The sequence below is a fragment of the Pelecanus crispus genome, chromosome 1, assembly GCF_030463565.1.
Source record: "Pelecanus crispus isolate bPelCri1 chromosome 1, bPelCri1.pri, whole genome shotgun sequence".
In the NCBI taxonomy this organism is placed as follows: Eukaryota; Metazoa; Chordata; class Aves; order Pelecaniformes; family Pelecanidae; genus Pelecanus; species Pelecanus crispus.
In genome coordinates this window covers 189,419,392-189,444,346 of record NC_134643.1, presented here as the reverse complement: position 1 = coordinate 189,444,346, position 24,955 = coordinate 189,419,392, and the positions used below count along the sequence as shown (strand labels likewise).

At 35.8% G+C, this 24,955-nt stretch overlaps 1 protein-coding gene across 1 annotated transcript in view; it reads left to right on the top strand.

The window, feature by feature from the left end:
• Positions 1 to 24,955, top strand: part of PCDH17 (protocadherin 17) — an 88,575-nt gene that overhangs the window by 3,535 nt on the left and 60,085 nt on the right. The window lies entirely within an intron of this gene.

The following is a 24,955-nucleotide window of genomic DNA, read 5'->3' as shown; positions in this document are numbered from 1 at the left end:
ATGGCAGAATTTGGACCATTGGATACAGGGTGCTAATCAAAGAATGACTTAATTTTTAGCAGGTAGTTTAAAGTCCAAACTCAGAAGATGTATTCCAGTGCAGCGAACTCAGAGTGAAGGTGAGGGCAGAATTTGGCTCCAGTTGATTTAATTTAAAGTATTACTTCATGATAAATGCAGCTTAATGTTCGAATACTACAGGTATGTTCCAAAGTGATTTTTAACATTTCGATTGAAAGCAGGCTCTGGATAATGACTATTAAATATATTTGAAATGTCATACCTGTTTTATCCTGTGGTTCTCCTAATATGCTGTTCTGAGTCATAGGGGAATGAGCTGAGTGTATCAGAAGTGACACAGACTCATTTTGTGTATGCAGCTAGTGGGAAAGAAGTTGCACTGTAGACACTTGATGTACCAAAAGAAAATTCATTATCCCTTTGAGTTATCATACCCTGCGGTCTGTGAACACAGAATGTTCTAGTTGCCAGCTGCATCTAGTGTTTTAAATTAAATAGAAGTAGCCATTGGTAATTGGCAGGTTAAGTAACCAAAATTCCAGTAACTGATGGCCTGTAAATTGAATATTTATAACTGGGGAGGAAAAAAAAAAAAAAGAGGAAAAAAAAAAAGGAAAACTGGCTGTTTGTACAGGGTCACTGTGAACTAATCCTCAACCCACTATTGAGTTGTGTCACAGAAACAATTTCATTTTATGCCTATCATGAATTTGTGTTGCTATCAATTAGGTGAGTGGAGAAATACTTAAAATCTGAAATTGATTTTAACAAAAAGTGACACTTCAGGAAAGAGTTTAAGTTAGGGCACAACTGGAGAGAATTGGATTTATAATTCATGCTTTAAAAACAAATACATTTAAATGACACTTGTTTAAGTAATGTCAACTTTTTTACTGTAAAATGGAGTTGTCAGAATGCTAAAAAAAACCCCACAATTTTTTCCTACTGACAAGTGTAATAGTTACTAAAAGACAGAAAAATATACTTTCCTATAACCATGTAATGTCTATATAAAGCAATTAATTCATGTATTGATGCTACTGAGTAGTAAAGATTCAATTGTAGTGTAAAATCCCTATGGAAAATATGATTTCTTTTTTTACAGTGTTCACTGTATAATATCAATCATGATTTTTTTTTTCCTGAGATCTATATAAAGCTAAAAGAGGAATTTCCTCCCTTAAAAAGGTGTGTTGTGGTTTCTATAACAGTTTTCGTTATGACAACTGTGGGAAATGTTAACTGTAACTCCTCATAGCACATACTGGTATATCTAACGTTGTTTTTACTTTCCCTGAACATCTACACAGAGTGTTTTGGATGTTTGGATGGTCCAGCCAGTAGATTAGGAAACATTAATTTTTCCCTAGTGAACGACCTTTTCAGACATACTTATTGATACTATATTTTGTAGCTGTATTGACAAAACAAATACACAGTATAAAACAGAATAGTTGGTTTCTATTTAGGAAAGGCCCAGACTTCAAGTAGCTAGATGATGAAATCTGATCCTCTTCACTATAATTTTGCATTACTATAATACATTTTGTATTCTTCATCTCCACATCCCCAGAGTAAATTTTCTATAAAATTTGCATTGAGAATGTAGATACTACTTTGTGTCTGGTCCTGTACTTCTGCCTCATGTAAAATTCAAACTGCAAACTTAAGGAGAAATAGTAAAGGATCAGCCCCCTCTCTGGATCTACTATATTCTTAATCACTCCAGGAAATCTGTGTCTGGAAAAGTAAATTACACATTTAGGAATCAAAGGTATAGGCAGTGGAAAAAAGATACAGAATCCAAACAGCTGCTTTATCATCTCCTTTCATTAGTCAATTCAGAAAAGCAGTTTTCTTCGTTACCTCAGTAAGGGAAAGGTAAACGACTGTGTAAGTGTTCTCTAGCAAACATTCACTTTAGTTTTTCTAGATATATTGCTGAGCAATGATAATCTCAAACTATATAATTCATACAATGGAACTGCTTTTCTTCATTCTCATTTTCTCGGCAAGTGTTTAATGGCAGAATTCTCTAGCAGGAGCCTGTTATTAAAACTACATTTATATATATGCATATGTATATACTTATATATCCATGGAGATATATATATACATACTAAATATTATATTATTACTTAGTACAACCAATTGAGTCTATAAATATTTAAAATCAAATAAATAATTTCTTTCTCAGTAAGATCCAAATTTTCTCACTCTTATTAGCAGTGCATAACACTTTTTTTGTTTTGCAGTAAGAGCTAGTAAAGTCAATAGGCTTTATGATTCCCTTATTTTTCATGAATAGTACTTTATTCTAGAGATAGCCCAATTTATATCAGTGAATACCTGTAAAGTGTTAGTGACTATGAGTTTCAGACAGACACAAAATGACCAGCACTTGAAGAAAATATTGCCTGATATGTGTAAGAGTGGTGTAATCTTACCTCTCTTTGAGTGACTTCTGTTATACATTAGTCACGCAGTTTAACAACTTGTGTGTTTAATCACCACTTTGTAGCATCCAGCTATGTGCCATGGTTGCATGTGTTAGTTTTATGAATCAATGAACTTCTTCAATACCATAAAAATTAAATAATTTAAACATGTATACATATATATATATACGTATAAAATTTTGGATGGATAGCCAAGGATGCAGTATACCTCCAGCTTTTATTGGCACAAGAGACTTGCAAGTGCTTAGGGCCTCTGAAAATAGACCATTTGTGATTTGACGCCCACATGAGGTTGATGTGGATGAAGAACAGTGTTTAGTAACATACTGGAAAGTCAGTACAGCTACACTTGAGCATGTTTCATTGCTTTTAACTTCAGCAATCATATTCTAAACATGCTTTAGAAACTGTGCTTTCAAATGCAAGTCAGTTAAAAATATTTAAAAATAGGCCAATGCTATACAATTCTCATTGCCAGATTCAAAATTCCATGCGAACTTTGAATCGCTTAAGGTCCAAACTATTCCTTTTTACTGGGGAGAAAAAAGATGAAAGCTGGAGAAAATGGAAACTCTACATGGCTGAAAGAAGATTTCTGTTCACTGTAGACCTTAAAGACTACTGGGAAAATTCTGTTAATTTCATTCTGGTGAGTAAATCAAGCTGACCTACTCACCTGACTAAGACGAACAGGATTTTGCTTTGTTCTGAAGAGCAGACATTAGAAAAAGAAATATCATGTACAAACATACACATATATGTGCTATGCCTCTCCTACCAAAAAGTTCTGAGTTAATCAGTTCACCTTTCCCTGGATGAACAAGTCGCAATTTCTGCCTATAGGTTTCCAATAGATAAAAGGGTGGATGGATAAAGGGAGACAAACAGTTTCCTTAACAAATAGGTTCCAGAAATAGGTTCCTCAAAATGACATAACAGTAGCGTAGAAAACTAGCTACATATGCAAGGAGTGTTGATCATCCTAGAGATTATTTATTACTTGTGACGCAACTTGGAGAGGTTTGTAAATATGTCAGGAATGAGATGAGAGTGAATAAAGAAAGCAGCGGTCATAGCTTTTGCTAAAAAACAGCTACAAAAGAATGACTGTTGCAAGTAGCTCTCAAGCTGGGAATCACTGTTGCTGCTGTACTAGGCAGTCCCATAGCATTTTAAGATGAAGTACAGATCATTCTTAATACTTCAGGCACCTGATATTTATGACGTGTCAACAGATTACTGTCAAGTCCCCGTGCAGCTTCATCGCCAGGTGTCTAGTAGTACCTAAGAAGATAGTCTTCAGGGGAAATAAAAAACATAAGCTATATTAGTGCTGCTCTGTCTTTAGGTATACTATTCCATGCTTTACTTTGAGAAACTTCAGCTCAGAAATTTCAAGACTGCAAAAAGAAGTCTGGAGCTGCTGCAGTATAAGGAGAAGCAGCTTTCCCCACAGAACTTGCATTCGTTCTCAGTGGTTTAAATTCGTATCTGAAAACAGAGGTACTAATTTTTTATTTCTGTATCACCTGTCGCAAATGAGGAGAGAGAGCTCTCTCACTAGAGCTAGTAGAAGTTAACATTTTGCACCAAGAGGATACTGGGGCACTTCTATACATTTGCAAGTTTGCAGGTCCGTACTCTATAATTCCCCAAATTTCACAGCTGCATATTCTAGGGCTGTATCTAAGGATACTAAATTATCATCAGGTGAAACGTCAGAACTACCTGGCTAAGATGCATTATGGTAGTTTCTACAGTGTTCTACAAGGTTAGATGTCTTGCAAAATAACTCCTTTGAATGTTTGCATTGTGTAATACAGTCTGCAGTTAGTACGATTTTGTGTTACGTTGTTCTGTAACTTTAGTTTTACTTATTCAATAAGTCAATACCAGGGTGGCTGTGTAAGAATTTCAGGACAGGATCTTTTCTTTTTTTTTGTGAAGCGTTATTTCATTTTTTGTCAAGATACATTGTACTGCGACACAAAGTACGTATATTTTAGGACCAGATCTGGCAACATACTGCTCACTGTGGCATCTGCCCTGGCTGCTGAAATAGGCATAGAAAGCACAATCGGACACCTGTTTTGTGTTACATCTGCTCTGGTCTCGATCTTGAGCTCCTTGCCGGTATGGTTTATAGCAACATTATTTCAAAATGGTCATTCCTGATATATAGGTCCATATGAGGTCTAAAGAACTTTCCAAGACGAAATGCTATAATATAGAACAATAAACATAATAGATAAAAAGAGAGTTTAAGAGTCTGAAGTAGAATATTGATATTATGAGAAATAAAATGCTATTGACAGAACAGAAATTCTCATTAACCAATAAATTAATAATGTCTCTGTAGAACTTGCTGTTTTATGAAGTATAGGAGTTGAAGAAAGTTAATGCAGTTAAAATAAAGGACATGAAGCAAGTCATGCAGGATTTACTGGATCACAGCTCTCAACAGCTCTGAAAGTTGTCTGAGCTTTCCTCATCTTGGTGCTCAGTGTCACTGCCTAAGCTTAAATGGAAAAATCCACACAAATTTGTGATTACCAGTGCAATTTTGATGACTGATCCTTTGAAGAATTATCTTTTAACAAGAGTTTGGTCAGGTTTTGTCATCCTTACCCACACTGATGAAAAGGCCTGTTCTTACTCATATTTCAGTCAATAGCATAATTTTTACTTCATCAATGATTTCAGTGGTTCAAGAGTAAATTGTGACTAGGAGCCTTACAGAGTGCAGGGAAGAATAGTATGATTTGGCCCTTTATTTTTAGATTTCAGCCTTTTGTGATGTTTTCTTATAGCTTCTTTACAATTAAGGAGACAGGAATTTAGAAGATTTTGTAAGGGTGATGTGAACCGTAGCATAATCAGGCGCGCAGCTGAAAGGAAATCAAAGACTCATTTGAACATATTGCTGAATGCATTTTCACGTTTTCATATATTTTTAAAAGTCTACATAATACAGCATTATTCTTACAATTCAGCAAATATTGTTATGTGGAAAATTGTCATTAGGTACATGTAAAATATTTGCAAATATCACTCGGTATTAAGAAAGCATAGATACAACCTGACTTCACTAATGAAGCAAAAATGTAATTAAAAAATAATTTCCTCCTGAGTCACAACATTTGACTGTAAACCAGTTGGGATTTTGTTTTCAAATGAATTTTTTTTTTTCTTTTTTCCCCAGCATTTTTTACTTCCTTTTCACTACCTTCTTCCCCAGGAAACATTAACATACTAGAAAATATTTACACATATACTTTTAAAGATCTCGCTTAATTTCTCTTTCTTTCGTTGTTTCTATAAATGTTAAAATGCCTTGTCAAATTATTTTTAGGTTTCACTATGCAAGACAGTCATTCTACATATAAAAAGTGTATGTATATGGGTTGTTGTTTTCTTTCTAAAGAAAACATATAGGATGCATGGCAGAGGTCTTGAGATACCTCTTCAGGACTGAGGAGTGCCTGCACAAATAAAGAAAAGACATTTTGACACTAGTATTAGTATTTTCCAACAGGTAAGAATTTTCTGTGAAAAGAACTTAAACAATGATTTGTTGACCGGAGCAGAAACACAGCTCTGTTTTTATCTTTAAAAGTATAGAAGCAATCCTTTGATGTCAAAAGGTCAAAGTAGAGCCGTTGGGACAAATTTTTGCAGCAGATAGCCCAAGAGCTTTATACTTTCAATTGTATCTCTACTTCAGCTGTAAGAAGAGAAGTGCTGAAATTAATGCTAAAGGGTTCAAAAATATAGGAAACAAGTGAAACTCTCAGGGGACTGCAGGCTTTTAGCTAAATAGAAAAAAAAAAAAAAAAAAACCAAAAAAGAAAAAGGTACTAGGAGGAGAATGGCAAAACAATTTTTGGGAAAAGTTCCTTGAGTTTAAGTGTTTAATTTGTTATGTTTTTAAAGGGGCAACAAGAAGATTAACTAGTTGTTGCTGCTTTTGCTAATATGATGAGATGAAATGGAGTAGTGTACAGCCTGCCGTAAATCTTAGCCAGGGTGCATTCTAAGCCCTAGTAATATATTTGTCATGGTCTTTTTAGTGCAACCTTTGTTTTTCAGTCTGCTGTAGACGTTTTTATTTTTTTTAACAGCAGAAGATTCTGGATGAATTACTGTAAATCCTATGAGAAAGAAAAAAATATATAAATTATTAAGCATTTTAGATAAAATACTCAGTAATAAGTACCACATTCAGAACAAGCAAATTCATATGAATGTCCCTGTTAATTAGGATATTAGGCAGTGCTTTAAATAACCTCATTGAGCAGTCATATATTTTCTAGCTAAATCCCAAAGGCTGCTGACACAATTCCTACTTATTAAGGTCACATGAGAAGCATCTCTTTCTTCGACTGAATTGCTTCCACTAGTTAGCGTTGTTTGTTGTTACCTGTAAAGAAAGGATAGCATAAGATCAATTCATCTCTCACTTCCTTGAGACAAGAAGATAGCTCCTTTTTTGGTGATGTATTCTCAAAATTGAGGAGTCCCTCTACATATAAAGATATTACTGCATAGTTTCAGCCAATTATTAGTGTTACCTGTACAGGACAGCATAAAGATCAGTTTGCATCTCGCTTTCATGTAGCAAGGGGATATCTCCTCTTTCACTTCTCAAGACAATCAGTCCTATGCTGATCTATATTCAATTTAGTACGCTATAAGTGATCTAGGCAAGTAAAATCTTTCAAGAGAATGGTATTCTATGATTCTATTTTATTTTAGCCATGGACCTTTCTACTGTCTTTGTGATGTATGTATCAGATCAGAGCTCCTCTGGTTCATAAAATGCTTTTACCCATAATAGAAAAGTTTCTAATCGCATCCTGTTCCCTGCTGGGTGGTTGCGTGCTGCAGTCTCCGTGGCACGCCAAAGGAGGACTCTAAAGGGGAAAGGAAAAGCCTTGTTGCAAGATACAAATGCACAATTTCAGCTGTGTGGGTGGCACCTCTGATCAATGCATTGTAAGTTCTTGCAGTGATAGACATGCGAAATTTGTTGCAGGCAGTGTTTCAGACCATCTATTGATATATGTGTGACACGCTTGTATTTGCCTGTACTAGTTCTAGTGACACTATGATTACTGGTATTTGCAGTCCTTGCCCTGGAACACTTCCAGGCAGTTTTATTGTATTGAAATGGCTCTTACAGTTCATTGAGCATCCAGCATAACACTGCTGAATATGATCGGCGCGTTTGCATATATTTATTCAAAAAAAATCAGGCAGTTAAACTGCATAATTATGGGAAAACGAATCATAACAATAAAAGACCATTTAAGTTAACAAGCTTTGTGATCAAAGGATAAATACAGGTTGGATAAATGAGACTCTAGATGTAACTAATCTACATAAATAGGCTTTGGTCTGATTAGAGGAAAGGAATATATTAAAATAATCTGAAGGTATTAAAAAAGTGGTTTACTTCAGTCCTTTTATAACGTCTAGTTTTATTTCATCATATTTTTAACATTTCTACTCAATAAAAATAGCTGTGTTCAGTGATAAACTACTTTTATGTGGTTTTATTTCTTGATTAACAATGTTCACAGCGCAAAGAAAGTCTAAACTAACACAAGTAAACAAAAGTAACATCATAAGTTTTCATTCTAGTTTGAATGCGTCATGTGTCAAAAACCTTAAACATCTTTTAATGTCTTAATTTTAAAATTTTTAATGTTGCAATGTTTTTTGATTGATTTTTAATTAAAGAAAAACATTAAAGGGAACATTTAAAGGACAATTTCTTGTTTACTGTCTTTATCAGCAGAGAGCAGCCTTTGTAGTGTTTGAAAGCTGGTGCATTAAAAATCAATTTCAAGTCTTCAAAGCTATAAACTCTTGCTTGCTTTGTAGATATATACTGTTTTTAAAATCATTGGAAGCACACTTGACAATTGAATTAAAAACAAAAGGTAAATAATGGCTTCATCAAAATTTGAAGGATTTTAATGTATTTTTAATAATAGCTAAGGGTTTTTTTATAAAGAACAGATATGAGAATTACAATTTTTAGCTTTTAAATGCATAATTTTTTCCTAAAGAGCGTTATATGTATTCTTTTTTAATAGAATTTTGTTTCAAATTTCTGTTAGTGTTATTCTGTTTTTTTTAATGAATGCCATGATTCAAAGGCAGAACATGTCAGTCAGTTCCTTTACTTACTATATTTCTGTCTCATTCTTTGCTGATTGCTAAGCAACCACTTATGGTTCAGATTGTTTAACTACAACTCAGTTTAAAAAAAAGGTAAGCTGAAGTGGGCTAAACAAATTTTCATTAATCCTTAATGAAAATCTTTCATTTCTATAAAATTCTAAAGGTGACAAAAAAAAGAATGTTTTTTTAATAACACACCTCAGATTCAGCACTTGGGCTTTGCTCCTACTAGTATTGAGGAAAAGACTGCTTTTCCACAAATCTAGAAAGAGCAGGATCATGTCCTTAACCAGTGCATCAGTAATTTCAAGGCTTATGGAAACTGGCTTATATATGTCTAACTGCGTTAGTATTATGTCTTTCAAGGCATGATCCTTAAAACACTTATTCAGTGAATATTTTAATTTAGTTCAATAGCACCACTAAATTAAATGGATCACTCACAGGAATGGAGTTGCTGAAGTGCGTAAGCATGTGCAGAATTCAGACCAGAGTCTGTGAGTCTGTGTTAGCTGAACTGCTCCCTGTTGTTTCTCTCCTTTACTTTAAAAACACTGCAAAGCTGCAAAAGTTGTTAGTTTCACTTAGCCTCCAACTGCATTCTCTAGTACTCTATTGAGATAGTCCTGATGTCTGAATATTTGATATTTTTAGTTTTTTTCACATAGACTTGTGTAATTCGATATGCAGATTTGAAGATCATAAAAACAATCCTGCTTTGATGATCATGAGCAAGATTATCCAGCCACAGCTGTAAAGTACCAAGTGTGTTCTTTTCTGATCTCTTCATCATTTCAGTGGATCAAATGACAATAAGAATATAGTGGAATTTAGAGTGCTTGGGAAATAATAAATTTAAATCCTTTTAAAAATGGCAGGCACAAAGCCTTAGAAACTAGATTTCTAGACTATACATCAGAAAATATAACTGTGTGTGTGGATGTGTATGTGGAGATACATAGATAAGAGAGCAGCATGTTTTCAAAAGAATTATCTAGCTGGATAAAAGGTATTATTAACAACCTATGTGCATCTAATTTTTTTGGATATTGTGTATGATCTGTACATAGCTGTGTACCAGTGTTTTGGAAGATGCTGTCAATCCACACCTTTTGCTGCAACCTAGAAAGCATCAAGTTTAGAGACAAATGCTGTTGTCATTTTTTTCCTGAGGCAAGAGTATAAGTAAGGAAGGACCTCATTTTCCACTTCATGGTCGAAGTTATACATCTTGCTTAAAACTGTGTATACTGCTACCAGACTTCAGGATTGAGAGCAGTGATAAAAAGGAGGTATAAGTCATATGACACGTGAGAATAATCAGCACTCAATTGCTTCCATCAGCTGTGTTAGGTATTAAAAAGCTCACAATAATTTGCATCTCATAGCTCTGAGGCAAGGAAAGTCTCAGTCAGCTTTGTAGCCATCGGGTGAAAAGGAGGGGAAAACAAAGTGTTTTATGGTATTTCTTTCAAATGCATAGTCTTCATTTTGTCTAAATCTCTAAATGTATTTTGTCTGTTTAAACCACCTGTAGCTTCTTTTCAGGCCTAACAGGATATAGTATTGGAAGGGGCAGAAGTAACTGGATTAATTTTTTTTATTATTTATTCATTGGCCACCATATGTATGATCTTTCCCAACAGTATACGTCTCAATATCACAATAATGTGACGGTAATGAAATAATAATTCCTTCAAGCATGAAATAACTCATTTTAAGTACATTACTGTGCTCATTTGTTTCAAACAGGCTTCCAGAATTTTGAAGAAAACTTTAATTTCAGTTCATTTAAAATATTTCCAGATTTTGACCTACTTATTAGTCTACTTTACTTGCATGAAAGTAAAGCAAGGGAAAGCTTTTTCTATTAAGCAAATGTAAGCTTCAGCAATTTTGGTTAGTATTGGCAAAGATCTTTATATGAAGATAAAGTGCTTGCAGACATACTGGTCTTGCTGATACTGGTAAATGAAGAAATAGGCATACATATTCAATAGCCATGGGAAGAGAAGAGTTTATTTAAAGGAAATGTTTTGTTCTGGTTTCAATTTTGAGCCATAGGTTTTCTATAGTATTTTGTAATAAAGACAATTACGTAGTAATTTGGGTTAGAATGCATGCCCAGTTCCCTGTCTCAAAACCCAATTTCTTACTACCTGTGGCTATTTCTATTAAAAAAGAAACATAATTATCATGAGTCTCAGCAGTCTAAGAGTAAATTTTTGCAATTACAATACCTCCCTTGGGCAGATGTGTGAAAATGGCAGATTAATTCCTGCCAGTATCTGTGTATTCTTTGCACATTCTTAAGGTTGCTGGTAGCTTGGATTATCATTATATTGGTGCTGTTTGTTATGCTGTGGTTAAGGTTAAAGCAGTAACCCTATTATAAATCTTTAGGAATAGGTCTCTATACCATTACCTTGGAAAGTCTCTATGCTGAAGTTTGATACACAAAGTCCTAGGAGTAAGATCCTAATTCTTTTTTCATGGAAAGTGAATGAGCTTGCTCTTGATCTTAGAATGTTTTAGAAGGGCATCTTGTACTTTATTACCCTATGCCTGAGAAATTTTAAACAAAAACAACCAACAAGCCCAAGTTTACTCATTCTCAGGAATTTATGGTGAAGTTAGTAAAGTTGCATGTGAACTGAAGGCCACATAGTAGTCCCTTACTATTGTATGGCTTTTGTTTTATTCCCAATGGCACAAAGGTGTGTTTATTTAGAAAGAAGCACCAGTAAGTTAAGATGGCCCTGAAATTATGTAAATTCATAACTTTCTGTGGAAATAATCTACTTTGTCTCCTAATGAGCTTTTCTACCTGAAAACAAGTTCTAAGGGCATATGTGTGGAAGAATTGCATGCAAAGGCTCTGCTCCTGGAGATTACTCTTTGCAGCTAAGCACCTAACTCCATGTTGAATTCCACTGAAGTTGGAAGCTGGTGTGGCTTTATGTGGGCTCATGATCCACCTGCAGGGAGCAGCATTAGTCTGTGTTACACATTATCCAGTTTAAACATTCAGGAAGAGCAGTATGAACAATGTTAACAAGTTATTTTTTCCCCTTTGCATGAGTTTTTCTTTGGAATTTCTTGTGCTGTATCTGTCGTATTTTCATTTCTTTTCCCATTTTGAAAGAGACTTCCCCCAACACACACTTCTTCTGAATGTTGGCCTGGGGGCTTTTGTGATGTGGACATATATATGCATTCTTCAGTTGCCATTGCATGCATTCTCTTTGAAAATGGTGCTCACATGCTGGGTGAGCATCCTGCTAATTAAATACAGAGGCAAACCCATAATTTAATCACTGTATTCTAACCAACCCCTCAGCCAAATATTAGCATTCATGTTCAGTCTCTTTATCCATGATGAACCTTGCAGCAGTGTCCTAGATGTTGACAAACCAACACTGGTTTGGACCAGAAAGAAGACTTTTCCTAATCCTGGAATCCTTGCAGAGAACATATCTTATGTAAATAGTCCTTATCTTAACAGCAAAATCTGAATTCAGACTCTCAATATGGCAAGCTGTGGTAATCCAGAAATTTTTTCCCCAAGCTGTGAAGAATTTACAGGTCAAAGTCAGCCCTTAAATACCTATGAGTTTATAGATTGCCTGTGGAGATCCCTAGATAAGCAGGTGTTGTGTTCAAGATGAGGTGATTCTATCAAGAAAGAGAACTATTATTTTTGCTTGTTCTGAATCAACTTAATATTGAGTCCTGTATGAAGACATTACAGTAGGTTAATACTGAAGTGACAGAGCTGTGGACGGTTATACAAAGCCCTATAACCAAAAGGCCTTATTTTTTCTGTCCAAGACTACTTGACCACTGCTACTAAATTCATGGTGTATTTGATCAAACATTCCATTTTATGAGGTATCTCATCATAGACACATGACTGTTATGGCTTTAAAATATATTTACGGACAGAACTTCTTGCTAAATTTGTGCAAGCTTAAATTATTTATCTTATGTCACAAATAATAAATCAACTCATCACAATTTTACAGTTGAAAATCTCCTTGCACAGGCATGTGAGGCTGTAAATTTTGATGATCTACTATTCTGTCATAAATTCAGCCATTATTTTGGCAGCATATTTAGTGGTGTGTCTTTTTCTAGTGCTAAGAGGAAATAATTGTGCCAAGTTATTTGTGTAAAAGTAGGGCTTTGTATCCTGACACAAAATGTTTATAGAAAACCTTGTTGGGGCTTTTGAACAAAATGTTGAAATAAGTAGTTGCATGACCAAAATAAGAAATTAGACAGAAGGTAATAAGGTAAGTTTTAACATCTGAGGTTTTCTTCCTAATTCCTAAGGAATTTAAGTGAATCATTGCTTTTCTGGGGAAGGATTTTAGGAAGAAGGAGGGGATAAGGTTGCAGCTTTAAAGCGAAGGAGGTGATCCAGATTTACTTCTGTTCTTCTGATCATCACCTAGGAAGAAAGCTTCAGAGTTCCTCTTTACATGTGCTTTGTGTGCAGGCAGTGTGGCTTCAGAATCAAGTCCTGCTTTATCTTCGTTGCTATTTTTTTTTTCACTCTGTAGGGAAGAAAATAGAACCAGAGCCTTGTGCCATATACAGGGTTTGCTGCCTAGCTAATCACCTTTCCCCGTCACTGCCATTACAAATCTGTTTAAGTGCTGTCCATAGAGAAGACCATATGCTGGGATAAAGAAATATTACATTTAAGAGTTTCTTCTCATTTTCTGTTACTATTGTAATCTTCTTCCTGCTCCTTTGCAGCTTTCTTCAGCATACAACATATGTATCTGTGGGAATGTAGCACGCTATGTAAAGAATCGCTTATCCCATAATTGAAGTAAGCAGACTGATCCAAGGGCTATTGAAACCAATTTGAAAACATCCATTGATTTCAGAGGACCCCAGGTCATGGCTTGTGGGAGTTTTATTGTTGCCTTTAGTGAGAGTATGGGTTGGACAGAGGAAGGTAAATATAGTGGATAGATGTTAACACAAACTTAACAGATTTAAAATACCCAGTATCTCTGTTTCCCCTTACTAAATATTGTGAGTACAAAGCAATTTGTCAGTGTTAAAAGGCCATAATTTGATCTCCTTCTCCACCGTGTAGTATTGCAGTGTTTATAAGCTTTTATCTGTTCAGAAAACATTTGTGATATTGTTGCTCTTAGAAACTGGAAAACAGAAGTGGTAAGAAAAGGACAAATTCTACACTTACTGGCTTCACTGGGAATTCCTGTTGAGTAAGAGCTTTCAGATATGTCTTAAAATTAAAAATAAAATGCCAGGAGCTCACAATTGCACTGTAGAATCTGTGTGCATGAAAGAAAGAGAGGAAAGATGAGGTTGTTTCCATACAGAAAAAAAGGTTCTAGACACAAGGAGAGAAAAATATTTTTAAAAATTATAACAAATACTTTGATCATCTCCTTAAATTTCAAGGCACTATTTTTTTTAAGTTTCTCGCTAATTTTAATGTCTTAATTTCCAGGCTTCATATTTAAGATGTAGATTGGAATGAAAAATAAAAAAAAAAACCCTAATGTTATCAAAGATACACTCCCAAGTGTATTGTTATTTAGAGTTCGTGGTATGATATTCTTAGAATAAGCTGGATATTGTGATAAGTGCAGATTTCATTCTAGTTAGCTAATTGTAGTTGAGTCTGTTATGCAGTAAACCTAATATTTGTTAGGAATACTAAGGTAGACTCAACATGGTGGGAGCCATAGATAAAAGGTGCATTAAAGCGTTTCAAATTCAATCATTAGGTTTCATTGCACCCATCTGCTACCAGAAAATATAATTGGCAACTTGATTCATTGACCTTTAACAGTAATTTTGGACCATGTTTTTCAAATCCATATTTTCAAGTTAGACCTAGAGAGTTAATTTGATAAAAGAATGCCCAGTACATTTTAATGCAATTACTTTTTTTTTCTTTTTTTTTAAGCAAAAGAGTTTTTTTAATATAATCAGGTTTAATGGTCTGTTGTATATTCTGCTAATCCAGTCAAAGTAGTTATTTAATATTGAATATGGTTAAAAGCAACTAATGTTCAACTTCATTAAGGCTTCTATTAAATAGAAGGCTTGCTGAACTTCTACTGTTTTTTTATGCACGAACTACTACCTCTCATTAATTATTTCCAGGAGTTTCTGTTACACTAGAATTATACTTACAAGCTTCAGTTCCACCAAGATTATACAGCACAGTACAAGAGCTAAACAAGCATTGAAATTGTGGAATGCTTCATGTTTTGTTCCTAAAATGGGTTTTATCTCTTTCATTTTATTTTCTGGATCAGATATCTTGTGCAGGTGTCGGGGAGTGCATACATCTCTTAGCAGTTCTACATGTGTGGCACACAAGTAGACTGCCTTACAAAATAACAGTGTTACTTAGAGCTAGCAGGAAACATAATGTGATAAATGAGGATGATTTAATGTTTTCTCAGCAATTGTAAACAATTATACTATTCTGTCATCTGAAGTTTATGTTATGGAAAGATGTGATTACATGTGTTTCTTTACACAACAGGACACAATTCCTGAAATGTTTGCGTAATACAGAGGCAGATGTATGTAACCTAACCTTATAATCCCATTTCACAGCTTTCCCAAATACTGGGGAGCTCGATAAATAGGAAGCCGATTATATTGGCAGTATAACTCCATTAATAGGATTCGGATTTGCCTTATTGACAAGCCAGTACTGTTAATATGATCCAGTATATTAAATTGACAGGAAAACTGGAGCGATAGAATGTATCTGCAGCTTAATTGACAGGGAAGCTCTTTCAAAAGGTTCTTAATGTGGTTTTTATTGACAGAGTAGCTTCAGTAAGTACATATCATTGGTGAACAGTGTAAATATATTGGATGCAACTGTACTAGCAGATTCAGGTGAAGTAGTTATTGTTCTTTTTCCCATACTTCCATCTTTACTTTGATATAAGTCATATCCAGCTCTCTCATAAGATCTTCACGAATGCCTCTTAAAGCACCAGTCTAACTGCATTGCTCACAGGCATCTGACAAGTTGTGAATTATTTTAAATGTGTTCATCATTTTTAAATGAATAGAGGCAATACAGAGCAATGCAATAATGTGTCGTGAATTTCATTATGTTTATTTATTGACGCTGTGATAACAGAAACAGAGCTATTGTACTTTCAGCTCAAGCCTTCTATGTGGTGTGAGGTTTCGCGCCTCTTTCTACATCCTGATCTTGCATCTTCTCCAAGAAGTAGTAAATCTTAAGAGCTCATATTACAGTTATGTTTTCCTAGTCCCATTTGAAAACTCTGCACATTGTCTTCCCAAACCACGCTAATTTCAATAGATACTTACATTTTGTATTTCTCCAGTGCAAAATAAAATGAGGCTCAGAAACCTGAAATCATTGTGAAACAAAGAGCAATTCAAGTTTGGTCTGGAAAAGCTTCTTGATTCCCTTTGCAGTAGAAGGAAGTTTTCAGTTCAGCTTCCACACTCTTTCTTAGTCCCATCTTTCTTAAAGAAAGAAGTCTGCATTTAAACATATATCCTGCATCTGATCTGTCAGAGGAATTGAAGGCTTTTGTTAAGCTGACTTCCCCACCGAAGAAGCAGCAAACTTGTTCCTGAAAGGCTTCAATCTTTTATTTCGTATTAAAAAAAATCTGATCAGGTCTGGCCTCACCCCATCTCTTGAGTGTTTTTTAAGTCTATCTTTTACAAGGGTCACTTAAAAATATGTCTCTTTATAGTGACCTTTTTAGCTTCTTCAGCCTTCAGGCTTGGTGCAACCATCAATGAGGTCAGAGGAAGCTTGCCTGGGCCTTGTGACTTCTAATCCTTGCACAGTATTAAATCCCTACATTCTAGGCTTCTGTCTTCTTTTGTGCCTTGTACATTGCAGAGTAAACTCTTGTGAAAATGTAAGAAATAAGCGTTTTCATTAAGCCTGTAGTACAAGCACAACTGAAATATCTGCTATACTTTCATATGAATGCTTAAGCAATAAATCAACAATAATTTTTCTTTGGTAACAAATATGGTACTTGCTAAAAGAAAACAGTACATGGACCAGGCATTTATATGGGAAGAATCTTCATTCCGTCACTTACAGGAAAGGATGGTGGTCTCTGTCCCCAGAGGTTCACTTTTCAGAAGTCACTGTGCATTTGACTGAATAGCTCAGGACCTCTTTCCCTCACAGTTTTGCTTTTCTCATTCAAGAGAAAGAGAAAAGACAAGCCACCAACACTCTTCGATAAGGAGTATGGCAGCCTGGTGAATGGTATTGCCTTGTGGATCTGACTGTTTTTGCTGCCCTGTGTTTTTAGAGTGCTTTTGAAGAATGTTACATCTGTCAGAAATCCACATAAACACACTGCAGGTCTTGTAACACCCAAATACACATTTTGCAGCAAGTGTGAAACTTCCCAAATATGTACATGTCATATAAATTATGTCTGAAAAACATTTTCAAAAGAATGAGAGTGGAGAGCACATATTAGGGCAAGATTTGTTAAAGCAGCCTATTTAATTTTCTCCTTCAAAAAGATAGAATAACTTATTAGAAGTTTATGCCCAGTTTGGTTTGGTTTTTTTTTTTGTTTGTTTGATTTTTTTTGCTATTAGGCTAATACATTTTCTTAACGAAGGAAGTCTGGTGAAATCAAAAACTACTACTTCAGGCTAAGTATATACACTCACTGGCAGTCTTATACTGAGGAGTCTTTGTGAAAAATTGTACTGTGTTGAACACAAACTGTTCCTAACAAAATGAAGACAATTGTCTGCTCTTTCAAAACTAGATTTGGCAGAATACAATTCTTTTGTCTTGAAAAGTGATTGCCATTATATAAGATCTTTGCTTCATGGAGGAAGGGTGAATATTCAGAATAAAGCTTTTCAAGAAAAGACACAGAAGGTGCTTGAGTTAGATATTAAGTGGCAGTCTGATAAAGGGGAGAGATGTTTCATTTCATTTTTGCATTTAATGTTTAATTAAAAGAAGTTAAAGTCAGCAAAGACATTTTGCTTTATTATAGTTCCAGGTATGAACACCTACATAAAATGGAGTTGCATTGAATCATTTCTTAAAATGTGATTCTTGTTCTTGTAATTCTGAAAAAAAATTATGAATATTCTAGTAGCCTAATATTCATAAATCTGATTAATGTTTAAGCCCTTTTTTTTTTTTTTTACTTTTTAGAATACGTCTTTCCCTAATATGACAATTATTTCTGGGCATAATTTGTCAAGAATACTTAAATATTGCATTTCTCACTCTCCCCCTCCCTCTTTCTCTTTCTCACTTTCCATGTCATTTTCCTTGTAGTCTTTTTTATTTTAAGATTTTTTTTTTGAGAGAGACCTGTTGAATGGAAAATTTTTTCTTTTATTTTTCTCTGATTTTATTTAAACAGTGTGTAATACACCAAAGATTGCTAGAAACCTTCAGAATTGTGGTGTAACAAAGATTTTGATTAAAAGAAAAAAAAAAATCCGAAAATAGCTAGGAGCCTCTAATTTTTAATTGACAGCCTGGTTTTTATAGCAATTCTTGAAAGCAGGAGCCTTGTGAAGTCCTCTGCTGTTGTCTTACTGAGTAATAGTAGGATCCCTGAAGTCTGATTCATTAATATGGGGCTGTAATTTTAATCCTAACTTTTTTTGGAAAAATATATATATGTGTGCAGAGCCACAGTGGAACTCCTTTTTGTTTATAAAAATATCAAAACATTTCAGCAGAAGTAAACGCATATATACCTTGTGAACACGAATTAAAAAAAAAAAAAAGAAAAAGAAATTAATGTAGCCCATTGCTAAAAATATTCCCCATAATTCATTGTGTAATGCTTTGCCCAGGCTGCTTCAAACAGTTTGCAGTGATGAAGTTTTCACTTCTTTTTTTCATATGAGATTATTTAAGGTTAATGGATCCTATGAGGAATTTGTTTCTGGTACTATGTTCTTGGCCATAATTTTCCTTTCTGTGAATAAAACTTTTGGAAATCATAGCCACTCTAGAATTAATTAGTAGAACTTTAATAGTTGACTTTTAAACTTCTGAATGGTTTTATTTTTAATTTATGAAATTCGGTACTCCAAATTCACCGTATGAGAGCAATACTTAGCAACAATTGTAGTTTATCTAAGCCCCTGTGTGGTCTTAATACACCAGCCCTGACACCTGTAACAGAATGAATGGTTTCACAGACAGTTGACGATAGCATTTGAAGGGTGTTCTACACGTTATTCATGCAAACACTGGCCAGTAACTGATTCTTCAAGTCACATTATTAGACTGTAGCAATTATATTGTCACATCCGAAACCCCATACCAGCAAAAGTGTATTTTGCACAGGCTTAATTTGCCTGTTCTTTTACTTTCCTCCTCCTCAACTCCCTGGTGAAAAAGGTAACATAATCAAACTGTAAGATATTTTCTGAAAGGTAGTAACCCTCTTTTTTAAATTTTGGCAGCTTTTGAAAGGTTTATGTGACTTCTGATCTCTTTCAAAATGGCATTTTTATGAGCTTCATCCTTATGAAGAAGCTGTATTAAACGTGTGTACAGAAATCCTCAGGAACTTTTCTGCAACATTGCAGTAATGGCAGTGTTCCTAAAATGTCAAATTTACTCTGTGGTCACATATTAGCACAAATAAGTGCAAGAAACTATTTGTAAGGGGCTATTGGATGAAACAAAGGCTGTGGATGTCATCTACCTGGACTTCAGCAAAGCCTTTGACACAGTCTCCCATAGCATTCTCCTTGGGAAGCTGGCAGCTCATGGCTTGGACGGGCGTAGTCTTCGCTTGGTAAAAAACTGGTTGGGTGGCTGAGCCCAGAGAGTAGTGGTAAATGGAGTTAAGTCCAGTTGGCAGCCGGTCATGAGCGGTGTTCCCCAGGGCTCTGTTTTGGGGCCAGTCTTGTTTAATATCTTTATCAATGATCTGGATGAGGGGATTGAGTGCACCCTCAGTAAGTTTGCAGGAGTGGGAGTGTTCATCTGCTGGAGGGTAGGATGGCCCTGCAGAGGGACCTGGACAGGCTGGAGCAATGGGCCGAGGCCAGTTATATGAGGTTCAACAAGGCCAAGTGCCAGGTCCTGCACTTGGGTCACAACAACCCCATGCAGCGCTACAGGCTTGGGGAAGAGTGGCTGGAAAGCTGCCTGGCAGAAAAGGACCTGGGGGTGCTGGTAGACAGCCGGCTGAACATGAGCCAGCAGTGTGCCCAGACGACCAAGAAGGCCAACAGCATCCTGCCTTGTATCAGGAATAGTGTGGCCAGAAGGAGCAGGGAGGTGATTGTGCCCCTGTACTCGGCACTGGTGAGGCCGCACCTGGAATACTGTGTCCAGTTTTGGGCCCCTCACTACAAGAAAGACATTGAGGTGCTGGAGCATGTTCAGAGAAGGGCAACGAAGCTGGTGAAGGGTCTGGAGCACAGGCCTTATGAGGAGCGGCTGAGGGAACTGGGGTTGTTTAGCCTAGAGAAGAGGAGGCTGAGGGGAGACCTTATCGCTCTGTACAACTCCCTGAAAGGAGGTTGTAGTGAGGTGGGTGTTGGTCTCTTCTCCCATGTAGTTAGCGATAGGACGAGAGGAAATGGGCTCAAGCTGTGCCAGGGGAGGTTTAGATTGGATATTAGGAAAAATTTCTTTATGGAAAGGGTAGTCAAGCATTGGAAGAGGCTGCCCAGAGAGGTGGTGGAGTCACCATCCCTGGAGGTGTTCAAAAAACAGGTAGATGTGGCGCTTTGGGACATGGTTTAGTGGTGACATGGTTTAGCCCCAGCCAGCAACTAAGCACTATGCAGCCACTCACTCAATCCCCCTACCCCAATGGGATGGGGGAGAGAATTGGAGGAGTAAGAGTGAGAAACACTCCTGGGTTGAGATAAGAACAGTTTAATAATTGAAATAAAGTAAAATAGTAATGATAATTATAATATAATAATGATAATAACAATAATAATATACAAAGCAAGTGATGCACAATGCAATTGCTCACCACCCACCGACCGATACCCAGACAGCTCCCCAGCAGTGATCGCTGCTCCCCGGCCAACTCCTCCCAGTTTATATACTGAGCATGACGTCATATGGTATGGAGTAGACCTTTGGTCAGTTTGGATCAACTCTTCTGGCTGTGCCCCCTCCCAGTTTCTTGTGCACCTGGCAGAGCATGGCAAGCTGCAAAGTCCTTGACTAGCATAAGCAATACTTAGCAACAACTAAAAACATCAGCGTGTTATCAACATTCTTCTCCTACTAAATCCAAACCACAGCACTATGCCTGCTGCTAGGAAGAAAATTAACTCTATCCCAGCCAAAACCAGGACAAGTGGGCATGGTGATGTTGGGTTGATGATTGGACTGATGATCTTAGAGGTCCTTTTCAACCTTAATGATTCCTTGTTTTTACTTTCATTATAAATAATCCAGCCACCAAGCCAGGAAACATGAAATTGCTTAATTGCTTTAGTGGTGGACTTGGTAAATTAAGTTAATGGTTGGACTGGATGATCTTGAAGGTCTTTTCCAACCTAAAAGTTTCTATGATTCTATGATTGTAGCAGCTGTGAAAAAGTATACCTGTTGAATGGTTTAACAGCATACTCTCATTGGAAATGAACTGGTTCCACTAATCTGTGAAAATGAGCCATAAAAACAGGACCTCTTCTTTAGGGGAGCTATGGACAGTTAGGTTGACATCACAGACTTTTTAATTCTCCAGGATCTAACCAGGCCAGTGGACAGTTCTGCTTTTGCTTTAGAGACGATTTGTCCCATATCTTAGTAGTTGGTGACCTAATTGATACTCCAGCCCTCAACCTTGAATCACAGAGACAGAAGACATGTCTTTACTATTTAACTCCGGTGACTTTTAGAGATGGATTGTTTCTGGGTTTTTTCTTGGGGTAGGGTGAGGGTGGAGCTTGTTATATTTTGTTCTTCAGGAGGTTAACAGTGCTGACATTTGATTAGGTTTTGGTTATGTATCAGGAGATCGTAATTCCATGTAATTAATTTCTGATACAATGCTTCTTGCATAGCTTTAGCTGTTACACTGAACATCTTGCTGGTCATCTAGATGCCCCTACAGTTACTGGAGAAAGTAATGTCCAGGAGCAGTACGTACCTAAAGCTAGATGCCCAAAATGGGATGAATTATCTTGTATGTCTGTAATGCTTATAGAGGGTTCTTAGCTGATTAGCTTAGAGTAGGTGACTAGCTTTTAGATAGTTATCTGCAGGTGAACTGAAACTTACCTTAAAACTGGAGGCAAAGAGGAAGACACAGTGGTTCTGATTTCCTAGAAAGGGCTGTATACACTGAGAAGAACAAATAGTTTATTTGCTGTTGATAGATTTTTACAGTAGCACTCATTTCTTAGAGTTACAGCTATGCAGTGTAAAGAGGTATGATTAATGCATGAGACGAAATGTGTAATATCACTTCTATAGATGTTAAAGTGTAGAAAATTTAAGTATATGACCTCTCACTTCATCTGGGATTTAAAAAAAAAAAAGTGTTTAAGGGCGTTAGGCATTAACATCTCTGTAATCCATTGTGAAGTGGATGCTTACCTTTCTAAGATTCCTCTAAATGGCCTGGCTTTAAAATTAAATGTTTGTTTATTATCCCAAATTTTTTATAGATATTGTCATACATTAAGCAATTCTCTCTTTGCTGCCTGTATTTCAGGGTGCTCTGCTACAGCTCAACAGAAGTATCATACTTCCACAGTTCATAGGAGAAAGTTTAATGCTTTTAGAGCAGAAGGAAAATAATTCAGCTCTGAGCTCTGTGGCTGTATATGGTTATCAAGTACATCCTTTTGTTCTTTTGCAGCAATGAACTTACTGTAACATGGCACCCAACTGTTTGTATTGCTGCAAAATACAATATGAAGGAAATTGGTCAAATTATTATTGAGTTAAAGGTCATTAATGATTACCATAAATACAGAATTTCTCAGAAGCAGCTCCTGTTTTTAGGACGGCAGCTAAGATGTGGTCATAACTTCTATTTTAAAATTTATATCTTGGCTAATCCAGGGTGTGCAAAATGCTTCTTTTGCTATGAAAAAGCAGAAACAAAAAGTATGGCCAGTTCTTACTGTGGTCCAGCTTATAGATAAGTTCTTAGCACCACCTTTAAGGAGGTGCTATAATTAATTTGAGGGCAGAAATCCAACTTTTCTAATGGCAGAGAATTGATGAAAAGGCAGTTTATAGTGGGAATTTTGCCTGACAATGACATGAAAAATGGAAATGTTGATTCTAGTGGCAGCCGGAGGCAGATTTCTTACGTAAGTAAAAGCATAAGGTCAATTTTCCTGGGCATTTATAGTTGAGATATTAGACCTAGAAAATAAACATGAGTTCTGGAATTGTAAAGGTCTATTTGGATTGAGAAATATCAGGCTCTGTGAGTGACACAATGATTTTATGTGTATATATATGTTGTAGATTTGGTGCACACAAGAGAGATACCAGCTTACAATTTGTGACAAGAAAAGAATAAACAGCAGAATTAAGTCTGCTTCCAACATATGATGTGCTACATTTAAGAGATTACATATAAGAATAATAAAATATTTATCTTTGCACCTCCATTTCTTCCTTTTTTTTTTTGTTTTCAGTGTTTACATTTATAACTTTAAACATGTTAAAAGTTAAAAGAAGCTTTTATTCTAATTGCATATATTAAAACCAGGATTTTGTCTGGTTTTAAGTGCAAAGCACTAAACTGCCCCCTAACTGAAGTGGCCAGATTTTAAAAAGTTTGGATACTTGTAGCTGAAAGCATTAGCTTCTGAAATGCTGACTTGAAAAAGCAGTGACACAACACTGAGTTTGATGTCCCAGGTCTTCAGAATTCTCCTTCGGTAATATAGCATATTGCTTGCATTTCTTAGGCAGTATTTAAGAACTTTCATAAGCCCATCTTTTAATAATGATGCTGAAGAACAAGTCTCTAGTTGGACATAAACACCCAGATTTCCAAATTATGTGCAATTTTGATATGATAAAAAATCATTTAGTATTGTAAGTATAGGTGCTTTATGCTATTTTTTGAAAACAAATGAGTAAAACCTGATTCTGCCATACGGTTTATAATAAAAGAAAATTCATGGATAAAACATCAGATTATTTTTCTAATGACATATACAATGCTATGTGCTCCACATTTTAAATTAGAAACAGCTTCAAAATGTGAACACAATGTGCGTTATAATCCTAATTTTTCAACTAAAGCATTTAACTAGAAACAAGAAGAAAGTACAGTGTGAATTGACTTCATACATGCCAAACAGAATATAATTCTTTATCTTCCATCCCTTTACTAAATCACACAAGATATCCATGGCATATAAGCACATCTATTTCACATGTACCTTGAGAGTGGCAGGTGGCTAACCTATTTTCTGTTGCAAACAGCAGAGACTGTTAAACTTGCAATGTAATTTCATGCATTTTTTCCAAGCTCCAATATTCCAGCCATACAAGCAGTAGCAAATATTTCTAATGACCACCTACCTCTAAAACCAAAACAAGGCTAAAAAAATGGAGTGGGGAGTGGCAGGGAAAAAGAAATATCTAGGAGACCAGTCACTTGTGTAAACACTTGTTGTGCGACATTAAACCTTACCTTGGGGCTTCTGCTCCATCAATTGAGCGCTGCCTGCGTTACTGATACTGATACGCTAGGTGCTGTTGCAAAACTCATAGCTGTTGCGGAGCGTAGTGGTGTGATACGAAGTGATGCAGAAAACAGTAGAAGCTCTGTCACCAGGTCAGCTGCAAGAAGAAGTGACATGCGTGAATGTACAGTATACGGAGTTTTGTGAAAGATGCAGTCTCTCTTTTTCCCAAAGAACTTCAGCTGATGATACAAGGGGAATTCAGTTCCCTTTGGCAGGACTCCATGTTGGTCTGGATGCTGTAAATACTTCTGCTTCTACAGTTACTTAGCTCATGCTGCTAAAAATATACTCATGACAGACTTAATGAAAGTGTCTTCTTCTAAAAACTACTTGTCTACAACAATCATTTAATGTTCCTGTTTGTATGTGTGGTTCTCATTATACTGACATAGCTATTAATACTGATGAAAATTAAAGAGAGAAAATCCAAATATTTTCGTACTTGCACTTTTCTAGTAGCATTTGAAAAAACCCCACAGCTAATCAGCCACAAATTTTCTTGATTTTTGTGCTTTTTTTTTCAATCCAAGAGTAATATAGCAATATATGAAATTGTATTACAGCAG